We start from the raw sequence: 10,971 nt of genomic DNA, 5'->3' as shown, positions 1-10,971 counted from the left end.
TTCACATGTATTTGTATATACTATGAAAAACATGATGTACGTATCTTGGGATAGGTATCTGGACCAGCACAAGTATGTATAACATGAAATTGAACATGTGGGTGGCACCATAGGCATTGGTGCCTGACTTCAATCCAATGACCAATTAATTAGGCCTCATTCGAAACTTGTTAACAGTACTTTATCAACCCACTCCAGCATAAACAAAGAAACTTCATCAGGATATTACTTCATACTAACACTTAGGGTCGTGACAAATGTAAACAAACGAGACTTGACGTGGAAAACTGTTTTCGAGACACACTCTGTACTCGAGACATGAAATAAAATGATAGATGACCTGACGTAATGTAACGTGACATGTACGTAAGATGAATGACATGACATAACATGAAATAAATTAATATTTCGTGACATGAAGTAACGTGTAACAAATAACAATTTGTGACATGACATAACATGTAACAGATGAATATTTCATAACATAACATAATGTGTGATAGATAAACATTTCGTGATATGACAAAATGTATAATAGACATACATGCAGTGACATGGCATATGGAAGAACATAAGAACATGAACATGTGGGTGGCATCATCGGCATTGGTGCCTGACTTCAATTCGATGGCCAATTAATTAGGCCTCATTCGAAGCCTGTTGATGATGATACTTTATCAATCCAGGAAATTTCACACTAATTTAGACTCTCCAGCGTGAATAAAGGAGCTCCACTAGAATATTACTCCATCCTAGCACTTAAGGGTCATGACAAACGTAAAAAAACTTGACTTGACGAGGAAAAATTGTTTTCGAGACACTCTGTACTCGAGACATAATGTGACATGAAACAAAATGACAGATGACTTGATGTAACATAACATGACATGTACATGAGATGAATGACATGACATAACATAAAACAAATGAATATTTCATGACATGAAGTAGGGCGTAATAAATAACAATTTGTGACATAACATAACATGTAACAGATAAACATTTCATAACATAACATAATGTATGATAGATCAACATTTTGTGACATGATAAAATGTGTAACTAACATACATGCAATGACATGGCATATGTAAGAACATAAGAACATGAACAATTGTTCTTTTACCAACACATATACACTATTCTGACACTAAGTTAGAGGCTAATTTACATTGAGCATAGTGTGATGAATTTTAACGAAAAATTATAAGGAAAGATTTCTAAACTTTAAAAACTCCTTACTAACAACTTAGAAACATAAAAATACTGAATTAGAGTAAAATTACCATGTTACCCCTCTACATGTGAAAAAGTAACCATTTTATTCCTAACTTAAGGATTTCACATTCTAACTCTAAAACTTATCAAAATTTACATTTCTCATATAAATTTTGTCTTAAATCCATATATCTAATTAGAAAAAATTTAAAACACATCACAACTAGGTCAACTATGCATAGGCCAAAACATGTATAGATCAAATCTCTTGGATTTTGTTGTAATTCTATCAAATCTAATTTCTCTTGCTTAAATCGAAATATCCAACATATAGAAATCATATACTATGCTCAAATAACATACTAAAATAACCAAAAAAAAAAAAAACTTTTGGCACAAAAATCACAAATTTCTTTAATACAAAACTTCAATTATTTAACTTTAAGCACAACCCTTGATGTTCAAGGTTTTATCTCTTTTTAAAACAACTCCAAGAATTCTAAAAGTCTAATAACATACTGTCTATACATTCATAGCACATTCCTAAGAACTATCATGCTTTGAATCATCAAGCCAAAACCACAAAAAGTCACAAAATACACATGATACATTAAGTTTTCACCCTTTCACTAAAACTGAAAGCTATGTGGTTTGGTTTTGATCAAACCATTAGATCCGAAACATATAATAAAATAAATCATAAATGATCAAAATCATATGGTTAAAAATCAAGTCCTAGAATACATCTAAGTATCAAACCTAAGATCACATGGTACAATTTGCATCAAATACACAATCTATCATGACCTTTCCATGCATAAAAGTTCATACATTTAAAACCAACACCATAAATTCTCAAACTAACATCCTAACATGTAAAGAAAATTAATAGGAATATAATATGTGAATATTAATGAAATTGGAGCATGCTTTCTCAACAAAAGATTCAAACTTATTCAAAACAGAATTTGTTTTCATACTCTCAGTTTTCAACTTTTTAGATCTTTACAAAACTCTCCTAAAAAACTTATAACAAGCAATTAATCTTCATCAACATTATATATTAGCATGTTAAATATAAACCATAAAACAATCAAACCAATATCTTGCCAATAACTTGGTCAAAAATATCAAAATATCACACATTGTCCAGACTATTGCTCAGAATGACCTTTCCATACTTAGAAGAACTTTTCACCCATCAATTGACCATGAAAATACACAAAAATCATACCAACCAAAACTAGACTTGAAAAGAAACAACTTATGTGAATGGTACTTTGTGAGAAAACACTTACAACAATTTCGAAAAAGTCGAGCAAAGTAAGAGAAAAATTGTCTGAGAGCTCTTCTGGTTTCCTCTCCAGCAAAAGGCATAAAAAATAATCAAATGCAAGGGGAATGGAGAATGAAGGAACTTTAGCATATGTAGGGGTGATAGAAGATATGTGAAATACACTTTGGGTGATGGGGTGTCAGCCAAAACTAGGCGTTAAAACTTAGGGGTTTCAATGGGGTTTGGGTTTCTATCAAGCCCAAATCTAATTTTTCTTGTTCCAATAAAATTACCAAGTCTTAAAAGAATAAATAAGGATATAATAACATGAATTTGGGTGGTTAATAGTATGTAGAAGTGATTTAATCAAGTAATTAAACACTAAGCTACAATCAATTTCAATTTATGGTTTGGAATCAAACTTTTGGAGTTTCAATTAGATTTCAAGTCTTTAAGGTTTTAGTAGGGTTGAAACCCTATTTGGTTTGGTACAAATTGAATGGTTGGATGTAATAGTGTTTGACTTAGGTGGCATGATCACAAAGCATGATTTCCTTCACATTTCCATCTCATGATTCCGTTGATGCCAAGTGTCCAATACTATTCACCAAATGTGGCTAAGATCTTTCCAAGTATCCAAATAAAACTTATCTAACCTAATTTGGACATTCCACACTATAATTTTGAAAACACTAGATTGAGTGCCACATGATGCTTATACTAAAGTCACTATTCACTCCTAAACATGGTGAAAATAATTTGACACCATAAAGTCCTAAATATTCATAGGAAACTAGGAGCGTACTTCATTTCATAAAATACAATTCCTAAGTGCCTTGAAAAATTAAAAATGCATTTTCAAACAGTTATTGTTTGGAAAACGGAAATAATTTTATTGCGCCATAAAATTCCAAATATTCATTTGAGACTAATGGTGCAAAATGTTTCTCATTCTCACACTCAAAAGTATCTCAAATAAATAAAATTGCACTTCTGACATCATAGTGAGTAGTAAGACTGATTATACTGGCAAACTAAAACTTATGCGATTGGTTGGTTCGTGAAAACTTTTCAAGATTTTCACGATGGTACTAAAACCTAAATAAATTCATTCGTTGAATTTTTGGCTAACTATTACACTAGTTGGTCAACCAAAAGATGATAGAAGCACTAGCTTTGGTACAACCTGATTTTGAGAAAATTTTTGAGGTAAACTACAATACTGTTGAGGTGGGTATTGGCCATGTTATGAGCCAAAAAGGGTGACCCGTTGCATTTTTCAGTGAGAAGCTTTCAGGCTCGAAGAAAAATTACTCCACATACAACTTGGAGTTTTACACCATTGTATAGTCTCTAAAGCTGTGGATACACTATCTAGTGCAGAAGGAGTTTATTTTGATTACTAACTATGAGGCATTGAAGTATATCAACAACCAACAGAAGCTGTGGGTTTCCAAGTGGCAGGCTTTAACACCTTTAGAGATATGTATGTAGAATATCATTCATTTGAAAAAAAAATTATGTAGGTTACCAAAAGTAAACAGAGTGATTTTATTTTACAAAACGGTTTTTTGTTTCTTTGCCTATAGTTGTGTTTCCCAAATTGTTCTTTGAAAGAGCACATTATACGAAATTACATGGCGAGGGATACTTTGAGCAAGAAAAGACTTTGACTTTAATCTTCACAGATTACTATTGGCCTAAATTGACCAATGATGTGGCAAGTTACGTGGAGAGATGTTTTGTATGCCAAAGAACGAATGGGATCCTCACCAATGTTGGGCTTTGCACTCCATTACCTGTATGTGAGGGCCCTTGGTTTGATGTTAGCATGAATTTTTCTTAGGTTTGCCTCGAACCCAATGATCTTGGTTGTGGTTGATAGATTTTTTGAGATGAACCATTTTGTAGCTTGCAGAAAGACCATGGATGCCACACGGATTGCCCATATTTATTTATAGGAGATTTGTTCATCTGCATGGCATTCCTCAGTCCATCACCTCTGACTAGGACATGTTTATGAGTATTTTCTAGAAGAGTTTGTCGGAGAAAATGGGAACGAAGCTAAACTTTAGTAGTGCTTACCATTCCCAAACAGACGAACAAACTGAGGTGGTGAATCAAATTTTGGGCAACCTTCTGAGGAGCTTGACCAACTAAGCTAAAACAGTGGGACCTCGCTTTATCTTGGGTAGAATTTGCTTACAACCGGTACAAGAACATGAATACACAACTAAAGCCCATTTAAGATTGTGTATGGGCAAAGTCCTTTGGGCATACTTGACTTGGCCCCAATTCCACGTATTGGTTGCATGAATGTTAAGGCAGAGGAAATGACAGTACACCTTCCAGGAGTATACAATGAAGTCAAGCATGCAATTTAGGCGAGCAATGCAAAGTACAAGGCTTAAGCAGACAATCATTGTTGCCAGATACTTTTGATGTTGGGGATTTTGCTTGGGTTGTGCTAACCTGTGATTGTTTTCCTATGGCCGAGTACAATAAATTGGAGGACAGGTAGATTGGGCCTTGTGAAGTTCTTGAGAAGATCAATGAAAATGCATACAGGTTGTGCCTTCCCAACCATCTAAGGATCTTTAACGTGTTCAATGGCAAAAGCCTCTATCCATGCTTTGTTGATGCTGACATGAACTTGAGGGTGAGTTCTTTCCAACCCAAGAAGACTGATGTAGTAGGATCCTGGCCTAATGACGCTGAGATGATAGATTTGACGTTGATGGGACTTGACTACCTCGAGAAAGGAGATCAACAAAAATATGTTAAGGAAAAGGTGAAGATCCTAAAAATTGTGTGATATTGCAAATGAGCCGTATTTTGGTCATAACTTTAGATACAGGTATAAGAATCGCACTTATGACCCCAATTCAAAAAGTCCTTTTCAACGTGTACATCATGGTCACCATACTATGCTGGTATCCCCAATCTTGACCCAAAAGTTAGTCATTTCCCCTTACAAATGATCAGTTTAATTTTTTTTTCTTTATATGGTGGTATTTCGCTCTCTACTTTGAGAGAGGATTTTTATTTCTGAGTTGGGGCTAGATTTTGGGAAAATACTTACTTTATTCATTATTTGGGTGATCGACCAGACTTCTTTAATTATTTAAGCCCTGCTTGTGGGCTTCAGAATGGGACTTTTTGGACTTTTATCAATAAACCCTAACTTCTAGTTTATCTCAGAGTTTCCTCTGCTTGAATCTTTTGTCAATCTCAAGCCTTAGTTTTTGTTGCTAAGCTAGCAATTAGAATAATTCTTACTCTACCTAGTGTTAGTTGGTATTAGAGCTTTAGCATTTTGCTGGCTTGCTTTATCATCAATTTTCATGACTAGTGGCAGTGGTAGTGGTCGTGGTCAACATGGGCATGTTCCGAAAAAGGAAGCCCCTTACCGCAATCGTAACTCACATGAAGCAGTGATTGCAGATTTGCAAAGGCAAATAGTAGAATTAACCCAACGTCTAGAGGTGAAAAATATAGAGGATCAAATGTATGATAATGATTCTAACTCTAGTATCGAGAACCCCTATCACAATCGTGCTCTGTTTTGGGAGTACTATGGTAGGGAGGAGGGAGGTGGAGACCTAAGCTTTAGAGTTTATCTATTGGAATTTTCTAGTACTTTTCAGGTTGAGGGTTTCATTAATTGGTTGCACAAGGTGGAGTGGATCTTCAATTGCAAAGATGTCCCACATCGAAGGTGAAACTGGTCGCCATCAAGTTGAAAGGCCAATTGTCTGCCTAGTGGGAGCAGTTGAAGCAGTTTGTGAAGCGACAGGGCAAGACCAAGATTGGCTATTGGCGATTGGGAAAAGGTGAAGAAGAAGATGAATGGTCACTTTTTGCCATTCGGATATACTCAAATCGTGTTTCAGCAACTTCACATGTTGAGGCAGGGGGCGAGATCCTTTGACAATTACATTGAGAGTTTCTATTAGTTAATGGCTCGAAGGGATCTTTCTGAGACAGAAGAGCAAATGGTGGCTCGAAGGTGGTTTGTGGCAGCCTTTGCAAGACGTCCTCAACCTCCACTCTCTATGGACTGTTTCTGAGGCCTATCAGAGTGCTCTAATTGTCAAGAAGCTGTAGACTAAGAGACCTGCACCTAGGGGCGATTAAAACACCTGGGAGTTCCATCTGTAGGAGACTCTACCTACTCCGCAGTCAACTCAAAGTCAGAGTTCAAATGCCACTGATATGCGGTGTTTCAAATACGGGAAGCCTAGTCATAGGGCAACTGAATGTAGAAAGTCTAACGTTCGGAAAGGGAAAAACCTTATAATTAAGTAGGATGACATGGAGGACGCTAAGGACATTGGATAACCCATTTATGACAAAGGCGAAAATGAAGCGATGTTTTTTACGTAGATTGTAGTGAAACCCTTGTCGTCAGAAAAAAATTATGTTAACTCCCAAAGGTTATTCGGGAGAAGACTGGTTGGGGACCAATAATTTTCACACTACTTGCACTATTTATGAGAAGGTGTGCAAACTGATTATACATAGTGTTGTTGCCCTTTTATTTAACCCATGCCAAATAGAACATCTAAAGCGTCTACTTCTTTTTAATCACGAATGTTATTTTATTATCTTTTCTAATAGGATTGACACTAGACATGAATTGAAAGAAATTGGTTGAGAAGTAGCTTTATAGATTTTAAATTGCTAAATGTATTATGTCTTATATGCATCAGAAATATTTAACCATATATAAGTTTTGCAATATCAAAAAGTTGATTAAATTAGCTTTTCACTTTATTTTGTAAGTTGCTAATGAGTCGTTTTTATTTATTTTATTTTGAGAAGTTTAGGCTTAAATATATGGGCAAACAAAAAACTATTGAATCATTTTTTAAGAAAATATATATTGATATTTTACAGCACCAACTCCTACTACCAATGTTGACACTTCAAGTCCTATGCAACATTCTCCAAAATTACCCAGAGTTCAACCTGAGTTGATATTTCTAGATTAGTACGTGATCCTAGTTTACGTCCTCCAATATGGGGTTATCATATAAATCGACATGAAGAAATAAGACAAACATGTATCAAAGTTGGCCAATATCAATTTCATATGGAAAAACATCTATCTTTTGGAAAAGCTGACCATCCTCGTCGATTTCAATATGAGTTGTTTGCGATATTCCATGAGTGATTGTGATAAGTAATATTTTTATGTGATTTTTATCACTTTTTTATTTATGAAAGTGTTATTTCCTTTCAGTACTATTGATTTTATTTTATTTTCTTGGATTTGAAGGGATGAGAAGATTTATTGCAAAAGGATAGCATTTTGGTACAAAAGAAGAGACTACGGATCCAGATTGATGGGAGCCAGCGAGATCTGAAGAGAGTTGATGAGATTTGGGCGATGAGCCTTGTCTTGTGAGTAGTAAAGAAATTTTTCTCACCCAAAGGCGAGAAGACTTACCTCTCGGTAGGCGAGGAGACTTGCGACCAGAAGGCGCAAAGACTTGCCGACAAGGCTCTAGGCAGTTAGATTGGGCGACTAGTCTAAACAACCAACTTAAAATACCAACCTAAATGATATTGTGGGCAACAACTAGAAAAGATGAAATGAGTCTTTCATCCTAGTCAGGAGTCTTTTCACTCGGTAGGGGAGGAGAGGGTCATGTGGTCTTTGTGACCTCCATGCCCGTTCATTTGTGACCTCTACGCCACTTATATTTAGTGCACACGGCATTTACCCGGTGAGATAATTCCTCCCGACCGGGATTAATTTGTTGCTGACCACCAAGTCTGAGTTCCGCAATCAATCTGTTGGAAACCAAATCCTTCCGAGCTCCATAATTCAAGCCACATGTCACTGAATCTTCTATTATAGATAATCCCATTATTCTTGGGATAATTTCTTTTATGTTAACATTTATCTTTAAAACTATTTTTCAGATCTTTAGGCTAGATTGTAGTCACAGTTATCTTGTTTCCAGATTTAAATTTTGACATCTATTTAATCTCAACTTGTGTGATGAATAGAAAGAGTCTTGAATCGGAGTCAAGAGTTTTTATATTTTAGAGTTTGAGTTTGAATTTAGAATTTCAGAATTTATTCTTGAAGTGTTCTTTCGAGAAGCGGAAATGGGGGCAGAGGCGAGAGCCGCATGCTTTATCAACTGACTTCAATGAAGAATACTAGTTTTATTGTTTTTCATTTCAATTTCATTATGAACTAATTCTATTGTTTAGAGCTTTGATGTAGCCTAGCATTGAACACACAGTTTATATTCCAAGTTATTTTATTTTCAATATTTTCATGATTGAGTGTTTATTTCTTGTTCTTAATGCTTGCAATTTTCTAGCTAACTATTGTTCAATCTATTGAATCACAATGAGACCGAGAGGTGATTTGTGATTAAAACTTTAGGATTAAACATCATTAGTTGAGCAAAAACAAAGATGCTTTATCGCGACTAGTGTGATTCAAGAAAAATTAAAAGAACTTAATGAGTCTCCAATTAGTTAAATTCACATAGAGATATGGAGTTATTAGTTGGAGATATTTTTTATATTGATCAAGAGAAAATATTGAATAGTTAAGGGACTTTTATCATCAACTTGGGATAATTGAAATTCTCTAACAAGGAAGAATAAACTATGTGAGATTTGCTAGGTAAAGTCAAACGCTCTAGATCTATTCTTATTATCTTTAAAATCTTAATTTTAATGCTTTTGTCTTCAGTTTAATTTAAATAATCCATTCTTCAAATTTCTGTTTTCCAAATAGTAATTAGTTTAGTTAATTTTAATACGTAATAGCATAATTATTCCATGTAGGTTCGATATTCGTTTTCTTTAAAACACTTTACTACTTGTTATAATTTTGTACACTTGCATATATATTTTTATGCGAATAAGTTTTTGGTGCCGTTGCCGGAAAACTAATTACTTGTTATTGATATTGATACTAGCTAGATTTTTATTACTTTGGATTTTATTTTATTTGTTTAAATTAGATCTCAATTTGATTTTTTTTTCTTTTCAAGAATTAGAAGTGTATGCGCCAATCTAAATGACCAGGAGCACAAGGTGTTAAGAGACTATGTGATGCCCTCGATCAATGGGGCATCATTCAAGTGATCCAACAAACTGTCCAGTTTGGGGGGCTATCACAAGAGGATCCTAACGTTCATATTGCAAATTTTCAAGAAATTTGTGATACTTTTAAACACAATGGAGTGACAAATGATACAATTCAATTGAGACTTTTTCCTTTTTCACTTAGGGAAAAAGCCAAAACTTGGCTGAATTCTTTACCAGTTGGCCTCATCACCACCTGGGAGCAGTTGGTATAAAAAATTTTAGCTAAATATTTTCCTTTGGCCAAGACAGTGAAGTTAAGGAATGATATCACTACCTGCACCCAATTTGAGGGTGAATCATTATATGAGGCATGGGAGACATACAAGGATGTACTGTGCAAGTGTCCACATCATGACCTCCCAGCCTAGCTCCAAGTATAGATGTTTTACAATGGTTTGGGATCCACAAATCGATCTATGGTTGATGCAGCCGCAAGAGGAACATTAATGAGTAAGACCCCTGAAGCCACATATGAACTTCTGGAAGAGTTGACGTCTAACAACTATCAGTGGGCCGCAGAGAGTGCAATGCGAAAGAAGGCGGCTAGCGTCGTTGAGCTTGACTCTATGTCCGCAATTGCGGCCTAGTTGGCAAATCTATCCAAAAAAATAAGTAAAATGAACGTTAATGTTATTCAAGCTAATGTTGTTTGTGATTATTGCACAAGAAATCATTCCAGTGTAGATTTTCAAGTGGGGAATCGTTTTGCCCAACCAAGTTATGAACAAGCATATTACGTGTCCAATTTCCCACGTCAAAACAATCCTTATTCAAGCACGTTCAATCCCGGATGGAGAAATCTCCCTAATTTTTCATGGAGCAATAACCAAGTACCGGTTAGACCACCTCAACAGTTTCCACAACAAGAGAAAAAGTCGACACTTGAAGATTTGTTCATGCAGTACGTGCAAAAGAATGATATGGTGACCCAAAACAACTCGGCTTCAATCCGCGATCTTGAGGCACAAATCGGTCAGCTTTCCAACATGCTTACCGAGAGGACAGCAGAGACCTTACCGAGCAACACTATGACCAATCCGAAGGAACATGTCAAAGCTATAACGTTGAGAAGTGGGCAGACATATGACTAGCCACTGTTGGTAAATACTGAGCGAGATGAAGAAGTTGCTAAAAATGTGGAGTCCGAGAAGAAGTAAACCAAGTAAGAGGTGAAAGAGACCGATCGGGAGGCGACCGACCAACAAGCTGAAAAGACTAGAGAGAATAAAAGGGGTTGCAAAATTCAAAAAATTCAGGGAGTTTATTTCTGAAACTTATTCTCCTTCAATTAATGATCCACCAATTCCTTTTTCCCAAAGATTAAGAAGAAATAAAATTGATAATCAGTTCTCTCT

The 10,971-nt window shown here is 35.4% G+C and overlaps 1 non-coding gene across 1 annotated transcript; it reads right to left on the bottom strand.

Annotated features, from left to right (window-relative positions):
- Positions 1-9,867: 9,867 nt before the first annotated feature.
- LOC118343900 lies at positions 9,868-9,974 on the bottom strand. Its single transcript, XR_004797687.1, has one exon. It is a non-coding gene; the product is annotated as a small nucleolar RNA R71 (small nucleolar RNA).
- Positions 9,975-10,971: the final 997 nt, after the last annotated feature.

The sequence above is a fragment of the Juglans regia genome, chromosome 11 (assembly GCF_001411555.2).
Source record: "Juglans regia cultivar Chandler chromosome 11, Walnut 2.0, whole genome shotgun sequence".
In the NCBI taxonomy this organism is placed as follows: domain Eukaryota; kingdom Viridiplantae; phylum Streptophyta; class Magnoliopsida; order Fagales; family Juglandaceae; genus Juglans; species Juglans regia.
This window is presented reverse-complemented; position numbering and strand designations above follow the sequence as displayed.